Here is a 20,923-nt window from a genome sequence, read left to right on the forward strand (position 1 = left end):
AATCGAACATGCAACGAAGGTGGTTAACACGTATCATTTACTCTGGTTTATTGAAATATTCTGTATTGAATTATTTTAGAGTCGTAACCTCGCCCAGTTGCTTGAGACTTTCCGCATCAATTCTCCTTCGCAACTATAAATTTTCAATTACATCACAGTTATAAATCTTCAATTACTTTGCACCGCTCAAATTATACCAATTTTCAAGCAACGGTGTGCATAATAGAATACGGAATAGTTCCACCCCAATGGAGAATGCAACTGGCCGCGACAGCAGAGCCACATGGTGGGGTCAAAGGTCCCGAAGGGATGAAAATCCATCTTTAGAAGACGGACGTGCCGAGATCAGCCAAAACTCGCAGCCTCTGGAACCTGTTGGCTACGTTCCAGGATTTCTTTGGCCATTCGAGCCGGCCGATAGTCTGCAAAACACACGGCGGATCTTGCGATATCTCTGGACAGGCAGTCGCGGCTCGTAAAAATTTCACTTCGGGCCATTTAATCGCGTCCACGAGACGGAACGATGGATGTATCGGATCTCTCGCGCGAGTTTGTTTTACGTTGGTGATACAGGGCCCGATTTGACGGTATTCCAGGATTTATAAAAGCCCCCAGGCCAATTTAAATGCATGAATGTAGTCGGATTGAAAAATGCACAACGATCGTGGATCGTGAGCGAGGAACGCGTCAAGTCTATGGAACGACAGCAGCTGCGGTGGTTGGTAAAGTTTTCAGCATTTTTCGCCACTTTGACGGCTAGTCCGCGTGGCGAGCACACTGTTGCTGTCTGAAAGGGATCTTAATCCAACGTGATCTCAGCTTTTTTGGCACTCACTGCTGGCTGCTCGTTTCGCAGGCGTCGATCAAGTCGTCTACGCGAGGAAAGAAGGTCCTATAGGAAATTCGATAAGCGAAGATATGCAGAGATTCAAGAACTTGGTTTGAGTTTAATTCGCCAGTGCTACGCTGCAGAAGTAATGCTCTTCGTAGGAAGTTTGAAACTTTGCGATCCCCGAGTTTCATACTATACTATAACACGATGAAAAGAAGCGTCTCTGATATGCCTATCATCGATTTATCTCGGAGCAATTTGCGCAGCTAGTCTCAGTCGTTCTTTGATCACAACCGCGGCGGGTTTAAAGACTTTCAGCGCCCCGGATAGTGAATCCATAAAAGCGGATTCCCCGCTGAATATAACCTTCATTATAATATTACCCTTTGTAATGTGTTGGTCATTCCCAGCGGGGTTTCCGCGGTAATACAGAGGTGTGTATATACATCTATACATATGTATACATATATGCGCACACTATATGAACATATACACGAGTAGTCACAGAAAAGCTATGCGTACAGTTGCCGTGAAACGATATAACCCAACGTTCCACTCGTGCCAATGAGCCTTTCCGCTTTTTGTTCCTTTTCGTCCAGGCGAAACCGTGGTGTATCTATTTTTCACTCGTTATTGATATTCCTCGCTGGACCCCTTTCTATTGTTCGCATTCCTCAATTTATGATTCTGCCGAGGGGTAATTTTTACGATAACAGCACATCAGCAACAATACTAACTATTCGCCCTCTCTTCTCCTCGTTTATCCTCTCCTCCCTTATTTAATTCTCTCTCTCTCTCTTCTCCTCTTTCATGCTTTCTTTTGGCCTTCGTCATACTATATTTTCGTTTTTTATACCTTTTTTGAGAAATCGTGACTGGACTTGTGTCAAATCGAATGAGAAGGCTTTTGTATCCCAGACGATATTCCGTGTCCGTGCGCTCGCACCAGCCACAGCCACGAGCGCATACAGCGCGATGACTGAAAGGGATGACACGACGTGTACCGGATAACGGTAGGTGAAAATTCGTGACAACGAAAGAATATCCGATAGATAGCGCCGGGTTCACGTCATGCGTGAAAGCGTATCGCGCGGAAACAGCTGTTCCGACACAGGCACACACTCACTCTTTCTCTCGTCACACCCTCGCCAACACGGGGCTTTCCGTCTCGTTCTGGCTGACGTACTCGTTAGCACGTTCCAGCTGGGTCAAAGGTGGCCGATAGTGGCCAGGTCGTACGGTTGCGTGGCTCACGATGCGCCATTGCTGCGAGGTAACCGGTGTTGTAGCCTGTCGTGGCTCACGATGTTTCGTGCATTCGGATAATATAGAGGAGTCGTGGGTCACGGTTCTTAACTATGGCGGAATTGCTACGATCACGGCGGTAGGTTGTAACTGGCCAGGGTAATCCACGGTTAGGCTGTTCACATGGACCACAGATGAATTAAGGGTGGGTCGTATGGTGACGTAGATCACGGTGTTACGTTGTAACTGGACGTTTACACAAATCAAAATCTAGGATAACGTAGGGTTGTTCGAGGCGAAGGGACATTTGAGTGTAATTAAGTAGTTTGTCATGTAAATCGATAAATTTCGCTATGACCAACTTTCAAGCTATCATGTACGTTTGAAAACGAACTATTTGAGTTATTAGTGACGCGATAAGCTCGATGTATATTGAGTACTTACATTGACAGCTCATCTTGCTAATTTATATAGCTCTACCATAGGATCATTTGATATTGTTTTTAATATCATTTTCTTGCTGGAAATAAAGTACACGATATATTCTAAATTTTTTCTTCAACAAATTTGATTATTTTCCCTAAAGTTCAAGATTGGATTTAAAAACGTTAAATTTTAGGTGACTAAAATAATCACATGTTACGATAAGTTTCTATAGATACAATCTGAACTACTCACACTGCGGTATCATGTGCAATTGTATTTGTTATCGAACGCAATTAATTAAAACGATATCAACATCGTGTTTGTCACGGTGGATATTGTTCGAAAGCTGTTCGATTTGTTGTTCGACACCGATTTGCCATCGAAATAATTGCAATCAATCTCGATTTTCAATTCGTGTCAGTCTTATCCCCCGCAGGAAGAACCAGTAAATGATGTAAAAGTATCGTCTCTTGAATTTGGTTTAACCATTCGAGCCGCTTAACGATTTCGCGTCCATCATTGTCATCGAGGACATTTGCTTAGCGCTAGCATTAGACGGCTAATAAAACGAGGAAAGAAGTGGCTCGAAGGAAGGCAGGTTGAAAGATCGTCGCGAGCAGAGTGTGATCCATCAAAATCAAAAAAGTGCTGCCACGACGAAGACGCGTTTTACTCTCTCGCGGCACTCCACAGGTACTTCGTTATTTTTTGAGATCACCCGTTGCTTTTTTTCTTTGTTCGCGTCTGGCGATAAAGTTTGCTTCATTAACTTTGTATATATAAATTCTTTTGGAGAACGTTAAGAAGAGACATCGAGAGACGCAGGAAATGAAGAGAAATACGAACAAACGAAGGAAGAGACGCTGATAATGAAAAAAGGAGCGAAGGACACAAAAGACGGATTTTGCAAGTTTACGATCGTTGAAAATGTCCTAACATACTCTGTTTGCGCAAACACGCCTCTCAGCTTTCCTTGAATACATATCTGACGAAGAGGAGCAGGTTACGCGCTAAGATTAATACCTAAATAGCATTTTCAGCGGCGACATATACGAAACGTAAAGAGATTAGGATCGTTCGTCTCACACAATACAGCGTTCCCGTTTTTACCATTTTTCTGCTAGTAAGTTAATAGTAGGCTGACAATAGAACGCTTTAAACGTATAACTTGATCGCGGCGAATAGTTACAATAGCAGAAAGATTATTAGAATCTCGTCTTTTTATTTCGCCCTTAATTGCATTTTATGCGCACACAGGCGGGCCTTCAGCTTTTGCGCGAGGCAGTTCGCGGAAAGCGATGAATGAGCAGATTTATGATAACATCGGTAGCCCGCTTATTTCTTTCGCAACCGCTAAATGAGCCATTCGTCAAAGGACGCGAAAGGATTCAAAGACAGCTGTTGGTTATTTCGCTGGAAACTCGAGTAAAACCATTTAGAAAAAAACCGGCCGATATTGTGAGTTCTGATCTTCCACCGCGAACACGAACCACTGTCAAACTTATTACTTCTCTGAACGAGATAACGACAAAGCGAAAAATATTTGAGGCGCGTATACTGGGCGATCCTCGTTCCCTGTTCACAGCGAACCGTAAAAATTTTCGTCCAACGACGACGATGAAACTTATTTTGAAGAACGACGCGTACTCTTGAGAAACGAATTGCAAAACGCGACATGGACAGAGAACGCCGGGATTATTTCGTTGCACATTAGAAAGAGCGTTTCGCGAACGTGAGTATTGCTCGAACGACAAAGCGTTCCTCATTAAATTACTTCTCTATTTGCGGAATGTCGTTCTCAAATATTAATTACGCTATTCGGCCGTTGAAAGTTCTCGACAAAGGACGGCCTAGTAATCGGAGAGACGTTTTAGCAAATGAAACCGAGGGGTTTGGGCGAGAGAGTGGAGAAAACTGACAGTTAAAGCGGCGACGAGTTCGCTGTCTCGATTAGTACCAGCCATTATAAACGGGACATCCGGGAACGTTGAAAGGAAGAAAGAGAAGCGCGGGCGACGGGAGTACCGGTGAAAATCAGTTTAAGCCGGCGAAGAGAATGCGAGGGCCGTGCCGCGCGAAGAGAGGACAGAATAATGGATGGTAGGCCCGTAGTGTCACGTGCAGCATGCCGAAACCGCGCCGTCCACACACTCTCCATGGTGTTAATCAAACGGCGTATGAGGTAACCTGCTGGAAAGGCATTTACGTTGCTGGAAGCTGACTCGTTGAAAAGCCAGCGTTTGCAAAGGAACATGTATAGAAGGTACTTTGCTTAACTCGTTTTGCTATTTCGGCTTCCTGTGAATGAGCCTCGTTCGTTCGTTTGGTTGGTAATAATATTCTGTAGCGCTAGAAATAGTCGAGACTGAAAATTCCTATGATATGATTTTTCTATCGATATAAAAATATCGAAAATCTTTCAAAGTCCTGTTTATATTTTCGTCGTACTACTACGAGTACATGAGCATCTTCTCTATCGTCTCGTATCGAAACGATTCGATAGATAACACGTTTCAATATCCACGAACAGGGATTGAGTCAGCACTTAAGGGAAAAAATGCCATTCAGGATCAGCCACGCATCCATTCCCTTTTCTCGGTGGCTCATTCATCATTACAGTACATCTTGTTCGCATTTCACAGTGAAAGCGTCTTTGTGCTAGCTTTCCACGATACCTGATCGATATTTTTCAATAAATCCACGCATTGCATCGCATCAGCCACGTTTCAGACGACTCACGTTTCAATCATGTTCTGGACACTGATGTCTCGACTGTAAAGGATGCTACAGCTTCGACAGCGAGTTTCGGCACACGTGGCACATTGTATTTCCTTCAACAGACCGTCCATCAAAGCGTTAAGAGACAGCATACGTGCGGCGAACACGATGGGAATCATTTTCCATACACGAGAGAACAGTCTACTAGTAGCGAGGCGAGAGAGCTCCCGATTCTGTAATTCGGAGGCCCGATCATCTGTAATCCTCGACCATCGTTCTCCCGAATTCGAGACTCGATTATCACACGCGAGATATTATGCTAGTCTCTGCTGACAGGTCTCCGTTGGCACTCAATCAAACCGCGAAACGGATTGATGGAGTTCTCGTTGCCCGACCATTCCGCGTCCCTACCCCTCTATTACGGCCAATATGGCACGCGGTTTAAAGATACCCCGATGGAATTCCATTATCGATTCGATCAACCTAGACGGTTGTAAGGCCGATTATCGAATCGTTGTGTCTGCACAATTAGAAACGTGCATTGATATTTGCATCGATTGGATCCATGTCCATTAAGGCACTCTCATTTCCTTCGACGAACTACATGCTTTACGTGCTTGTAAAGTTTGCCATCACCTTTACGAGACATTCTCTGTTTAACGTATGTCGTGTTTCACCCATCATTTTCGTGATTTTCAAATTGCAGAGTATTCGTGCGAATTTTATTATCGAGGCAGTTGTATCTCGATAAAACTTTTTACGCCATCCAGCGAATTTATTCCAACCTAGAAGAGACGTGATCGTGAGTCTGAAAACGTGTTTGTTGGCTCCGATCGCCTGTAAAAAGGCAGCCGAACGAACAAGACGAATGTATAAATAAAAACACAAGGAGAAGAATAAGCGCAGGTGGAAGAGTTAGGAGTTCCCGGAGCGACACGACGAATACGCCGACGTCGTCGATGAGAGACCAATCGACGATGAAACGCGAACGCCGAGACGCGACGTCTCAGAAAATTTCCACGGCACCGGTTTCCCGTTTATCTCCACGAGTGGCATTTTATCAGGATATTTTGTAGAAAACGGCGCAGAAAGAGGTAAAAAGAAGGACTCGTACACAAGGCGGACTCTTTTGCTCCATTTTCTATGCGCCATAGTCGAGATAAAGCCAAGAATACGATTACTTAGGTTCCATAGAAAAAAGAGAAAATTTTGTTCTCAGCCATGACTCTAATTTGAAAACATCATTTTATTCGTCTCTTGAGTGTGAAACGCGATTCGTAGACAGTTCAGAGAAAGAACTTATTGCTTTTACCACCCGTGCACCCGTGGCTCCGTATTTTCCCTGAAATTAATGGTCGATGTAGCTTCGAGCGTAACTCGTGTATAGCCGCGCCAACCGGGCAATTACCTCGAAGTAACCCGCGTAACGCTTCTAATTAATTAGCCCAGCCCGTTCTCGCGAGAAGGAATATACTTCCGCGTTTCAGAGATTATTTTGTTCATGAGTGCTATCGGCTACGGAGGAAGCGCACTCGGCAAAGATTCCTCCACAGAGCAGCGCAAAATTAAGGAACCGAGACAAAGAAAGTTCAAAGCTTTCCACTAGTTTTACTATCGAGGATGAATATTATTTTTGGGAATATTTCGTGCTCGCGAGTAGCTTATATCCATCGGTACTTTAGAGTGCGCGAGCTATTTCGAAATTAACATTAAACCACTCGTAACAACGGATAGAAACCCGAGAACGTATGATTAAATGAACTCGTAAATTCAGCAATGAAATATTGAAAGCATCGCACAGCTGTTTCTTTACAAAGTATTTACAGTGAGTATTTACAGTATTTTGGCATATATCGTGGAATAAAAGAAGCAACGTTTCACGTAAAATCATTGTTCCGTCGTGATTATGAACGAGACCGTAGCGAACACATCGTATCGCTAGAGAGGGATATAATTTTCATCTGTTTTGTTTTACGTGGAAAATAAGTGCATACTTGTTAACTGACGTAAATGGTGAAATTCTGCTCTGTCTGCACGAGCAACTCTCGTCGGCTGTTTAGCTGTTCTTGGGGTTCCCCTTTGTTCCCGACTAATAACCACTCGTACCAAAATAATTTTCGAAACTCGATACTGCGGATTGAGAACTACCGGCTTCCGGAACAATTCCAATCATGGCTACTTCTAATGACCTGATTATTGTTTCACGTGTATTGGTTTTTAATCACAACGGGCTGGGATGCATCTCTGGGTTTATCCAGAAATAATCCAGCAACGGAGGACGGGCATCGATTCGTCGTTTATTTTCCGCTTGCCTTTCCAGAAATAATCCTTAACTCTGACTGAGCTTTTCGCGCGAAACATCGAACCGATGTACTGTTTGTACGATTGCCAGATGAAAAGCGCATCGCTGAAAGAAAATGCGGTTATGCCCAAGTTTGTTCGTTATCGATCAACGAATTGGACCAGCATATAAGTCTAGCTTTCGCGTTGTATTTGTCGTGGTAAAATAAACATTGTTGCGTTTCAAATTGTTTTAGTTGCTGGAATGATTCGTTGTAGCGTTCCTCATGATACGTCAATATTTGCTCGATTGTCGGATGAAGTATGGATCAAACACTTAATGCTTGATAAACGTTCGACTAACCGTTCTTGCAACGTTCCGCTATTGGAGTATTTTAGCTGAAAGTAAAACAATTTCAGCTGCAATTTTTACCATCTCCAATTTATTGCCGTACTTTGTTCTCTTGTTTCGGATGATATCGTCATTGGTGGAGATTACGAAGCTATTTCTATCGAAATCAGTAAAAATACCGGAGAAAGAATTATGCGTCGATAACTAGATTGGTCACAACATCCATCGTGCGCATTATCGGGATGGCGGAACCGAACGATCCCAGATAACAGCGGCGTAGAGCGATTATAAAAATCCGTAGCCGCTTTATCGAGACCGCGTGGATGGATCGTGGAGTCGTTTCGGGCAGGAATCGCGGCGATCTGACCCCATTGTCGCGCGATAATGAAGCCGCGACGAGTACTCGCTTATCGGTGGGAGCGGTCAGGTTATCTGGCCAACGCCGAAGCGCGGCTTCGACGACCCCGCGATCGCTATTTCCGCGAGCCGTCCCAATGTAGCAACCCAGTCGGACCAGACCTAATTTGTTACACGACCGCTCAGCTCCACCCACCACTTAATCGGTCTCTGACGACCGAGACAGCTGTCGCGAATTAATTTGCCTTGCAGGTGTCAGACGCAGGTCTGCCATCGCGTTGTCGAGCTAATCTCGACGATTCAACGACTTCCGGCATAGGCTGTAAATTACATTCGCTTTATTTTCTCTGGAATCTTTTTAGCTTTCGAGAAAAATTCAGAGGGATTTGTACCAGCGGTGGTCAGACTGTGTCTCGTAAATCCTATACGACCTTTCCATACAATTGCTTTCTATAAATTTAACACGTATTATATAAATACATCATAAAATATATCATATTCATGTCATATAAATATATCATAACCTTTATCGACGAATTCCAAAGACTTCTAAAGACGAAGCAGTGAAATAGTTCAATAGCTTATCGTTATATCAAGGTTAGAAGATATATTAGAATATATTATAGAAGTTCATTGCACAAATCAGGAACGCAAGGGAAAGATTCCATAATTGCCAAAATAAGTGCTGTCATTGTACCATAAGTATTTCTTCAACATGGTTAAATCGTAGATGTATTGTAGGAAATCGTAGGCGAAGAAAAATTAGCGTGTGATAGAATATAAAGCAAATGGCAGTCCTAATTTACAAAACTTGATAATAAGAATTCATCAAAAACTAATAACAGTCGATATTTTTTAGTGCGCGAGGAATTTGCGACACGAGCTCTATTTCGAAGTTAAGTTTGTTTTATATAACAGAGAATAGTTTGATCCGGAGAGGAGTAACCCGAGAAATCGGATATGACGATAGAAGGTCCCGCCGGTGCTCGAAGAGTAATCAGTCGATGCTCGTACACCGCTAAACGTTTCACGAACAATATCTGAACTGTTAATAATTGAACAATGAGCCAAAGAGCTACAGGCAATCATGGAGGGTCGTTAATTTCAAACTGAGCGCGATACTCTAACGAGCTCGTCAAGATCGCTTTGTTAAAGCATAACTTATATTCGTTAGAAGTTGAGTAATTAATATTATATAGTATCGGGAACAATGGCTCGTTGAAAGTTCGAAATTCCTGTCACTTTGATATTGTTTGTCGGCTTGCATACCAATCACCGGAAACTGTGTCATCCGTATCGCTATATTCTGCCGCGTTTTCTCTGCATATTCAACGGATAATTATTATAATTGATGTTGCCCGAGAGCTTTTCCATCGTGTGCCACCTCAAAGGTATTTGAATTGTGACTTGCCTTTGATTAAATTGCTTTTATTTTAATTGGCTGCTCCCGAAACATAATTTCCTAATTCAGATCATTGGTATTGTTCTTTCGTATAGAAAATAACGATTGCACATTAAAAGGTGTTGGACTCGTTGAAATTCGGCAAATAGCTTGTTTGGAAGGGCGTAAATTTCGACCTTGGCAAGCTGAGATTCGGGTGGGATGGTAATGCTTGTGGTCGTGGAGGAATGCACCGAGAAACCCTTAGAACGCCGTTTACAACGATCTCGTGCAATTACCATCGCGTTGGCCCCTGCTCTCTCGAGGAGATCAGTCGACTGACAGGCGTTTCGCTTTGGTAATTCGCCCGAACCGTTTCGTATGCCAAAGAATGTCATTAAAGGCGTTGCTAAAGGCTTCGAGCCAGCGTTAACATCCTGGGAATTTTCTTGACCAGCCTCTACGATAAAGGCATTTCCCATTGGAGAACGGGAAAAAAGTATTAAAAGCTTCCGTCGTTAACGTTCGTCAGTAACGACGCGCTCTCAAACAAACCGGAAATCCCTTTGAGCTCCGCGGACCTTTTACATCGCGTATCTTTGTTTCGAACGAAAGGCGAATATCGTCGACTGTCAATATTAATTCGGGGCCGCTCTCGGTCCGTTGCACTTCGGCGATATAACACAGGAAGTGCACAATGTAAACTCATATTTCGTAACGCACGATGCAACGTACATAAATCTTTGCCATCCGTAGATAAATTATACGCTAATGCATCGGAATAGTCGGACGTCTTACGGCCGGACGTCTCTTTGGCCGAGTACCAAAAGTGCGCTGCACTTTCGAGTGGCCGGCAAATATCGCGTTACCAACCGCAATTCAAATGTCACCGGGCAATTCTTCGACCGATGCCAGCAATTGGATTAATTAATTACAGTTCCGCGTCCCACTCTCATCATGCGAGACACACGAGAGAACATCTTTCTCTTGAAAGTATCGAAAACGCATCTTTGACCGATATTTTGAGTTTCTTAGTATTTTGTATATACACAGGTTCACGAAAGTGTACCAAGACTTGTGGAAACGTTTCAGCATTTATACGAAACATTTGGACATTTCATTGGCACTCTTACGAGACTATGATTATATTGGAAAAGTTATATCGTAAAGTTATATCGACAGATTTATATGTTGTTAAATATCGCGTAATTTCTATGTACATTCTCAGATCGCCTTCAGATTCCAGCAATATAATCGTGACAGTCGTGTCGCATTATAGCGCTAATGAAATTTGAAGGCGTTTTATACGATACATACAATGTGGACGTAAATGTTTGCCATAGAAAATGTTCACGGACTTTCGTGAGCCAGTATGTCTCTCGGTGAAATTTCACGAATTCTCTTCCACTGACTTTATCAACACTACACGTCGTTGTTTCGACTCGAGACAATTTCCATAGGTCGGAACAAAATAAATGCAGACTCGTGTCCAAATATTGACAGAAGTCAATTATTTGCACGAAGGGGAGCAGCTTCCCATAACTTATTCGTATTCGGCGCCTATTTGTCCAATTAGGAAAAGGAGTATTTATCGGGACGCGAAATTGCCAGACAGCTAAAAAACGTTAGACCACTCGGCGATTTTCTAATTGTTCTATGTACATTCACCTCGGCGAACTTTTACGATTCTAGTTCAAACGAGCGAAGAATCTGTAGTTTATGAATCGTTTGGCTAGCGAAATTCAACCTAGTATAAAAATATTTAATTAGCTGTTTCGTTTTTGACTGGAAATACGACCGTTATCTCGACTCTGGTATCAACGCGATTCGGTAAAATAAGCGAATTCTCTCTGTTGTTCGCGGAATTCGAGCCGAGCAATTTTCGCGCTGCCGATCGTTTCTGCTTGAACCGGATCATTTAACGATGTAATCAGGGACAATTAATTACTTGAAGGATTTTCAACTATCGGGTAATTCGTTTTGTAAATTTGACGAGGATGCTATCGATAGACGCGATGAAATACTCGTTTCCTTCTCTAATTGCCATTGCTTCTGCGAATTTCGGCCAATCATTGTCATTTCAAGCATACACGTTACGTAACGATATATTGCGTTCTCTCTACATTTTCCCTTCTTTCGCTCCTTCGTGGATATATGAAAAGATTTATCAAAATAGACAAAATGTCGAATTCCTAATTTTTCACAGAAACTGTATGGATTTAAGACGACGCATTTTTTGTTGATTAGAGTGGTACCGCGTAAAATATATCGATAGAAAGCTTGTCGCCCTTCTTGTACTTTATATTTTTCAATATACGTATCTTTCATTTCGATCTTTTTATTGCACGCCTTATGTCGTTGTCATAGCAGGTAAACAAACAGATAAACAGTAATTGCAATTTCATATTATTTCATCGTATTCGGTGTGGTAACGTTGACATGCTGGAAAGGGGAACGAATGGTTTAGGAGAAGAGAAGCGTGAAAGAAGTTGGCGCATTCCCATACACTCGCCGAGACTACGACAAAGTTTGAAGACAAATAGCGTTTGTCACGCGTGTAAAGTGTGATTACGTGCTCCCGATCGGCTGAACGGGGGCCGTGTGATCCGCGAACAAGTAAAATGTAAAACAATTTCCGACACTTTGATGCATGTGCGTACACTTTCCTCGTGAATATCATCGGATGTTACGTTTTCCTTTGAGACGGCTCGATTATGTTCCTCTCTCCGCTGGCTGTGTAAATATTTAAGATCTTCTTTATTCGAATTTTCGTTCATATCTTACATCCGCGTGAATTTCAACGAAACGTTCTACAGTTACATTGAACAGTTTCAAAATTAGGGAAAAGTCAGGCGATTCAAGTTTGGTGTTTCTTTTTCTAAGTACGGTCGAACGTGGACAGCGGAACTTTTTTGATGCGATTTACATTTTCCCCGATGAGCCGCCGCGTCAAACGCATTTAGTGGCGGTGGTTCGCAAAGAAAAAAACACGGACGATGGAAAAACAAGTAAACGCAAAGAGATTTTAGCCTTATTCCGGCTGACGGGAACGCGCGGGAAATTCGAGCTCGAATTCGCAAACAAAGGGAAAACAAGTTATCCGGCAAATGGACGAGCGATCCGTTGATTGAAAATTTCCAGCCGCCTCCCTTTCGGTAGCTAGCCTCCGACCTCGCGGATATAAACGGATTAAGCTCTATCAAAGCAAAATACGTCGAGAAAACAGAGGAGAATCATTGGACCATAGGCGTGGCCGTGTTCGAGAACGAGTCCCGCGATGATTCCATACATGTCCGAGCTCCCGATCTTTTGATACTCGACACGACATTCGACGCGACACTCTGCAGGATCAAATCGGCGCAACAGTATCATCCTGTCCGAATACGATGACAGTTTACAACGTTTTGTAACTTTGTTGGTGTCGACTCGTTTCGCAACTGATTCTATTCCTAAATCCTTTTTAAAACAATCAACGAATGTGTTAATTCAACATGAAACTTTGCATTAGCCACGATTCTTTATGCTAACGAATAATTTTCACACAATGCCTATCTTTATTACGAAGCTTTGCATACGTAATGGGCACGAATTATTGAAAATAATTGGGTACAGGATGCGTTAATATTAAATTGTACATGATATTGAAATAATCCAATATTTGCGTCCAGATTGATTGGCGAGTCAGTCGTCGCAAAAGAAAAATTGCAAGCGCAAATAAAATGACACTTACCCTTAGAAGCAGGCAGAGAAGAGGGCGAGAAGCGCGAAGCGCGCCGCAGAGACGTCGCGATGCACACTAGCATAATTCCACTTTGACACTGGCAAGTCACTAGCACGCGCGATCACCAAGATCAATCGTCCCCGGATCGGCAGCACGACGAGCCATCGCCGTTACCGCTCTAGTAACGATTGGCCAGTTCGATCGACATGATTGCTACGCGACAATCGCGCGCGATAACCCGGCCGGGTTTGCCGGATCGATTCAACGAGCCAGTCGAACGTCAGTCACGGTGCTGCTCCGAGCAGAAACACTCGATGGAAGAGCGTCAAGCATCGTCTACTTTCGCCAAACTATGCAGAGATTAAACGTTGGCGCGCCTTTGCCCACGATTTTCATCGTATCGCGCGATCCACAGCGATCTCTGTTGAATCTACCTTGGTACAGCCTTTCGTTTATCAGATTTCGGTCCACCGTGCGACTGGATTTCAGCCGAGCCAGTCGAAGGTCACGGATCTTCGACGCATCTGTTGGTCTTCGCTGCTTGAATTGGCAGAAGACTGCTTAACCCAGATATTTCCTTTTTCCCTTGGTCTTTCCGGTAGATTCGTCGAATTCCTGGGATGATTGCCGCGGATATGTCGTGGTTGTTCCCGGCATCCGCCTGTGGGATAAAGAATGTGGTGATTTTGGCAAACTACCGATCCTAACGATTAATTGCGCCAGAACGGAAAAATTGCTCGGCAGACTGGGTCACGCGGGATGGATGTTCCTTGTGAACTTTTTGAGATGGGGATGTATATTGGCTCGTGAAAGTACTTGAACGTGTAACATAGAAAATTTCTATGTTGATATTATACGTGTTACGATACATTTCGAAATATTATACGTTGACACCAGGACAAGACGCGTTAAATCGGTAAAGTTTGAAACAAATCTGTACATAGAGAATGTATTATAGAAATTGAGAGATATTTTCATCGCGAACAGATATTTAGCAGAGAATTAGTATATAGCATGAATAGCCATCTTAAGCATACAATGAGTGTTAAGTATTATTCCACCGAATATTTAGGTTTATTAATATAATATTGTCCGTTTAAATAATTTTCTTTCAAACTTTATCGGTTTAATCTTGATAGCGGAGTCTCATAATAGTGCAGCAGAAATTTCAAAATGTTTCGTGTAACATACACGTTATTGACAGGATTGATTAAAGTAATATGATTTTACTTATCGAGAGAGGGGAAAAGAGTGGTGGAGGAGCAGGGGTGGAAAATATTGAATGAAATTCGTTGTTTTCCATTGCGAGGTTCCCGAAATTGTTCCACGGAGGGAAAAATGCGGGAAGATAAATCGGCGACATGTACATGGCACAGAGGGGTGGGGAAAAATGGAGGTGATAGGGGCGGTTCGATCGGTTTAATCGTTAATTCGCGGCGTATCCGCTGTTCCTCCGAATTTTCGGCCACGGCGAACGAGTACCGTGTACATTGTTAATTGCCAGCGACCGCTAATTGAAGTTCGCGCGCGTGCGCCAACGCGTCGAGGGATTTCTGGCATCGAAGTTCGTAGATACGTTTGTCGGGAAAGAACGGTGAATTATTGAAACATTCCGTTGCTACGTTAATCAAAATCTCGTATATACGTAAATCGGAAGGATCAGCAGAACCTATCGTAATTCCGCTCTAAACATAGCCAATTTCTCGTTGAACGAGCAGCTACTTCATTGCACCACTAAAGTAGGCTAATGCATTTCTAAAGCCACAAGCGGTTTATTTTATTTGCCCTCGTTTCTTCGAGCATCGATCCATCGAGGAAGCGATCTCGTGCTGAGAATTCCATCGGTCCCACCATTATCTCGGCTTTTCGAATTTGCGCGGTAATCTCGCCAGATACGAGGACCATCCTGCCATCCCAGAAATGATTAGCAACGATCGTTAAGGTTCTCACGGTATTCATAAATCGGCGCGGTTTATCGCTGCGCCGCGTTCAGCTCACTTTGTTCAGCCTCTGGTATCCACCTCGTAACGGCAACTTAATGAAGCCGTAAAACGCTGGTGAAGTACGCAACCCCCCGCCCCGACTGCCACGGTTTTATGGTTTTGATCGCTGATCGTTTGAAGAGCGATGCTTCGACCGGTATCGCTTCAGAACTAGGAAACTGGAGACGTTGTAAGGGTCGTCCCAGAAGTTTAATGGTCCTTGGTGGGCTTTGCAAGCACCACGTTGTCGGATTTACCTGGACAAATGATTGACTTAGCCTGGTTTTCTTTTCTAATACGCGATAACAAAGCTTCCTCGTACTCCTAAGGTACCTAATATCCTTCTCTACGAAGAAAATTCGACTTCTAAGAGCTGATGTTAGGAGTAACTCGAAAGATATTGATTTTTCGAAAGGAATTTTCACACGCTATCGTAGACAGAAAAAGAAGATATCTAAGCTTCTTCTCGATATCTCTCACTGTTCTCGGGATACATAACAAAGAAAGAGAAAATTCTGCGTCTTCTTCAAAGCATGATTTCGATCCCTAAAATCATCAATAAAAGATACGTATACGTTACAGATCACCTATTTCACTTGCATGCGAGATTCGTAATTTTTTCAAATTTCTGGCTTCTTTGTGAAATTCTTCTTTAGCGAGATCGAGATGGATCAGACACGAAGGCGAAACGAAATCGACGCTGTCCATCTTCGAGAACCGTGGAAGTGGGTGGTTCCCAAGGGTGCAAATCGAAGGAGGAACAGCGGGTGAGAGATATGTCGAAGGAATGCACGCGCGTGCACCGCGCACGGTCGATGCCCAGCCGTGTATGGCTGCGCATTAAAATGTGACAGAAGAGAATCAAAATTCAGGCTGCAGCGAAATACCGGTGGCCTGCTAGGGTTCTTTCGTTCGCAGAATTCAACCTTGTGACGTCAGAGATCGGTAGCGATCCTCGGCGATCATCACGATATCGGTAACAAAGATCGTCACTGCGTTTGCCATGCAAATAACGCGTATACATATTTATGCCGCGATGCCGTTGATATTCCTTTGATAGCGGTTCCATCGACTCGTCTCGTCTTTTTTCCAATTACGACCTCTTTATCTTATCCATTTCCAAGACTGATTCTGTAGGTCACGGATGTGCATTCTAAATAGGGATTCACATCAATTTTCTTCTCAGCTTCTTCCGACGCAGGTTTTGAATTAGTCGGCGAATTTGTCGGCGAAGTGCATAGCGTGTGTTTCTAGGAATAAAATCAGGATATCGTGTCGCTTGATTTGTCATGATGCGTCACTTGCACGCGAGAAAACCCGTGTGACGACTTTGATGGTCGAGCTCCGAAAACGAATGTATCCAAGTATCGATCGAAACGCTTATCTCGTGATCTCTTTTTACGAATTGCGGCTGAACGTCGGCGAAAAATCGCGTGGACGTTTGTCATAGGTGACGTCTCGCGCCCACGCGTTTCAAGCGACGAAAATCGGTTTCCTGGGCGAAGTCGATAATCGAACGACACTGCTCTCGCGGATGATCGTCGTTGATGATGCGAAGCTCGCGTTAAAACGTGAAACGAATCGCAGTGAGTACGCTGTTCCTCGCTAGGAACAACGCGTATTATGTCTGACGTCGACCATCGATTTTCTCTCGATTTCAACAATCTAGGCCTTGATACTGACGTGGGGTACAACGTTACGGAAGATGAAAAGTCGAAGTGTCTATAGCGAGTAGCTGGGCTGTGATTGTCATACTTTTATTCTTTATCCGTGTTCCTATTTCGCGAATTGCAGCCGAGTGCATTCTTCTTCTAGAAGCGAAAGCTTGAAATGAATAGTAATAGGAATAGAATTGCTACAATTGGAACTTCCGCTACTCGTTAATGTTTCTGACACTTACGTTCGTTTCCTTGACGAAAACACGAGTCACCATGAATCACTTACTCCGAGGACGGCTCTTCATCAACTTCTCATCCTCCAATCACTCCACTTTACACAAAGTGCCGTTCATAATCAACGACGTAATTGCACCATACATTCACTTGTTTATCGATATAATATACATGAAAAAGGAGCACAGCTTCGTGATCGTCTGAACAATGTTATATTTTAGCGAAACAACATTCTTCTTTTTGAAAGGAATATCCTTCACATCGTAAATGGAAATATTTTTCGATCTTTACCAGAGATTAAAAGGAATAAGGAGACTCATCCGCGGAAATTTTTCCATAAATATAAAGTCTGCCGGGTATAGAGATATTTTGTTCGTGGCCGAGACGATTTAATTAGGCCGCGTGTACGTCGGTCTCGCAGCTGGCGAAGGGTTAACGCACGAAACTCACCCCTGGCCGCCGCGAGGGTTGCGCGTTTTCACGTAACACGGAGGACGGTGCGAGCCGAAACGACGCGTCCTCTCTCGTTTCGTCTCTGTTCCTCGGCACTCGAGATTGATACGGGCCGACGGATCACGAGATTAAAAGTCCTCGGCAAGAAAGTTGGACTCGTTGCGAACTACCCTCTACCCGACTGCCTTTATTAAACTTGCTCGCCCGTACTTCGGGAGGTAAACGAGGTTCAAACGTTTTTGAAACGTAACTACCGTAGCTTAAATTTAGATTGAACAAGCGGTTTCGCTTTGTCTTCGCACGACCAGAATCTTTCACCGGTCCACCGATCTCTTTCCACCCCTTTTCGACAATGTTCAGCGATCTTTGAATCGTTTTCTCTCACTGACTCGTTGATGGCTGGCTCTTTAATTAGCTTTCTATTAATGCAGACGAAGAAATATTTAGAGATAAATTTCCCTTGCAACTCGTTCAGTTTTTTTCAATAACGTTCACGTTTTACCGTTTGCACGAGTGTTTATGTAAAGAAAAACGAGAGAAAGATTGCAGATATGAAGCGTCCCTAACAATTATTCTATCAAAAGAAAGCATAAAGTCAAAACTCCGGAAAAATGATCGCAACGTGCTCCGGTATTCCTACCTCGAACGATGCAACCACAAACTTGCCGAGATTTTCCGGTGAAGCATAGTGCAACCGCGAAAGATACTTCACCCTACGTTTCCCTACCGCAACACCAACAAACCCATCCAACCTCACACCCACGGTTCGTCATCAATCAATCAATCCTTCTCTTCACTACCTATCGCTACGAATTCTCTGTTTGCCCAGCCGCGTCGCCGAAATCCCTCTTCAAACCGATCAAACAACCCATCCACAAACACGGAACAATAACTGCGTACCGATAGTACTGGAGTCTTCGTGGTAGAATTTCTGGATCGGATGATCGATATTCTGAAAAGCGTAGATGGTAGCAGACAACGCTTGCAGTTGCCTTTTTGTGACTGACAGCCGCGTGTAATAGGAAGCGATCGTGGTTCAGAAGCGACGAGGCGCGGCGTTGGAAAAATTGCCACGGACCGGCACACAACGAGAGTGGAATTTCTCGTGGACGATTCTCCCGAACGATCCTAGGGACGGGACGACGTAGGGCGCGAGCAGGGACACGCACTTCGGCACACGCATTTATTTCCGTCGACGGAAACGTGACACCCGGTGGAAACGCTCGCCCAGCCACGGAACCGTCGTCGTTCTCATTGAAGAGTCGCCGGCGGACTGCGAGCCTCCGACTGGATGGGAGCGGTGGAGCCGGCGCGAGACGCGAGGGGCGGCGAGACACGGAGAGAGAGAAAGGGAGAAAGAGAGAGCGCACGTCGAGAGAGAGGGAAGAGGCTCGATTGAACGCTGGACGAGAAGCGGGGGCGGCGTGGGAGGGCGTTTGGATGAACAGAACGTCGACGATGGGTCCGAACCCGAGAGACGGAGAGAGTCGAGAACCGAGACGACGAAGGGACGGGATGAGTAGTGATGGGCATTCGATCCTCTGTGTCGCGAGTTTTCGAGCGATTTAGTCGTACAGAGGTTACAGTCGCTTCGAATTTAAGGGTGTCGAACGCCGAGAGCTTGTGAAGTTTGAACTCTATCGTCGAGTTGCGGAGAAAACCCTTTCTCACCCGATAAAGGCACGTTCTGACAAATGTTGTGACTAGGAGATCGCTTGCAAGTCGAACGTCTCATTGTTTTTGGCAAATGGAAACGAAAAATTGTTCTACCGCATCTGCTGTGTCACTTTTTTACAGGTTATGTTATGTTACATTTTGACGATGCTCGTTGACTTTTCTCCGTTGCTGGAAGTTCTTTGACATTTCTAATAAGTCGCCAGAGACTTGTATTATCCAGACGGATACGTCTCGGCTATGAAATAACTCAAAGCGCTCTTGAGTCCATCGCTAGCAAGATGGCAGAGGGAGAGTCGAGAAAAGAAGAAGCGCGATATAGAAAGGAAGCAGAAGAGGACGGATACAAATAACATTCGAAGACGGAAAGAGAGACTCACTGAGAGGGTTCCACCTCGCTTTTCCTCCGTTTTCGATGCGTCCTCTCTTCCTGTTGCCTTCCACTTTCCTCTCTCGGCACATCGTACTCCTTTCCAACGCTCGCGCACACGTCCGACCCCACTTCTTTGCCCTTTAATGCGTTTCCTTTCTTGACCATCCTCCTCCCTTCGTCGCGTTTCCCCGACCACTGGCAGCAGTTTGTCGGTACAGTTTCATACGATATACGGAAACCGTTACCAGTCTGCGGTTCCACCGACGTTGCAGGCGAGATACTTTGATTATCGAAGGAAAACGAAGTCGATGTAATAGAGGTGGAACATCCTGTTCTCTAGGGGATGATCTGGATTTCAAATGCTGGACAAGCGTGTTTAGCTGCTCGCAGGAAGCTTTTGCGCTTTTCGAGAGGAGCTGCCCTCGAGATATACGGAAATCGTAAAATCGGTCAAGGGTCAAAGTTTAAATATTCCAGTTACTCAGCACAAACGAGTTAGCGAAACTATGAAAAGATAAGGTTTAAGAGTTTACTTAGGAAGGAAAATTGGCGACTGGTGCTTGCCAATTTTAATGAAACTTTGCACAATTGCCCATTAGGCTAACCCAAGGTTTTTGTCGTATTTGGTCCGTTTTCATTTCAAAGGGTACTTGCATAAAAAACAATGTAATTGTATAAGGAATTTCACCGTTTATTACGTCACCAATAACCAATCAGTTTTGTCACAAATGAACCTATCTTACTTGACAGAGTTAATCGATGGACTGAAAATCGTAGTGGTGTAAATCAAGATTTTAGGAGTTGGAATTTAATCGTGTATTCCAGCTTTCAGAAGCACCATCCATTTATGTTTCCTTCAAGTTTGACAACTACCTCCATTTAAATTCAGCGACAGAAGCCAACGTACGTTCCAACGTATACGTACTCTTGCAAGCATAAAGACCAAACGCTTGAACGAAAAAGAAAGAGCCTGTCCTGATAATCCTAGGCAGCATACAAGTCTTCATAAAGTGCTATGATTTAATAGGGATCTCGTGGTCGGAGTTCTCGATGGTGTTTAGCCGTCTTATCGTGCTCCTGAAACGTGACGGTCGACGGGTGATGGTATCCGGAAATTTTATGGTCGCGGACTAAACGTGTCTTCAAAGCAAATTCGCGTGCACACGTGCTTCTTCCGCTCGTCGATAACCGATATTCCGCGAGAATTCCTCGAAACGTCGTGTAATTTCCGGCTTAG

The 20,923-nt window shown here is 44.0% G+C and overlaps 1 long non-coding RNA gene across 1 annotated transcript in view; it reads right to left on the reverse strand.

Moving 5' to 3' along the window:
* LOC117235296 overlaps nucleotides 1-18,935 on the reverse strand; it is a 64,277-nt gene extending 45,342 nt beyond the window's left edge. The window contains exons 1-2 of the long non-coding RNA XR_004493650.1: nucleotides 18,540-18,935; nucleotides 13,322-13,973 (exon numbers count right to left, since the gene is read on the reverse strand). This is a non-coding gene — a long non-coding RNA (uncharacterized LOC117235296). The remainder of the gene's footprint in view (nucleotides 1-13,321; nucleotides 13,974-18,539) is intronic.
* Nucleotides 18,936-20,923: the final 1,988 nt, after the last annotated feature.

This window comes from Bombus vosnesenskii, unplaced genomic scaffold (assembly GCF_011952255.1).
Source record: "Bombus vosnesenskii isolate JDL3184/JDL3185 unplaced genomic scaffold, Bvos_JDL3184-5_v1.1 scf7180000013315, whole genome shotgun sequence".
Classification (NCBI taxonomy): Eukaryota; Metazoa; Arthropoda; class Insecta; order Hymenoptera; family Apidae; genus Bombus; species Bombus vosnesenskii.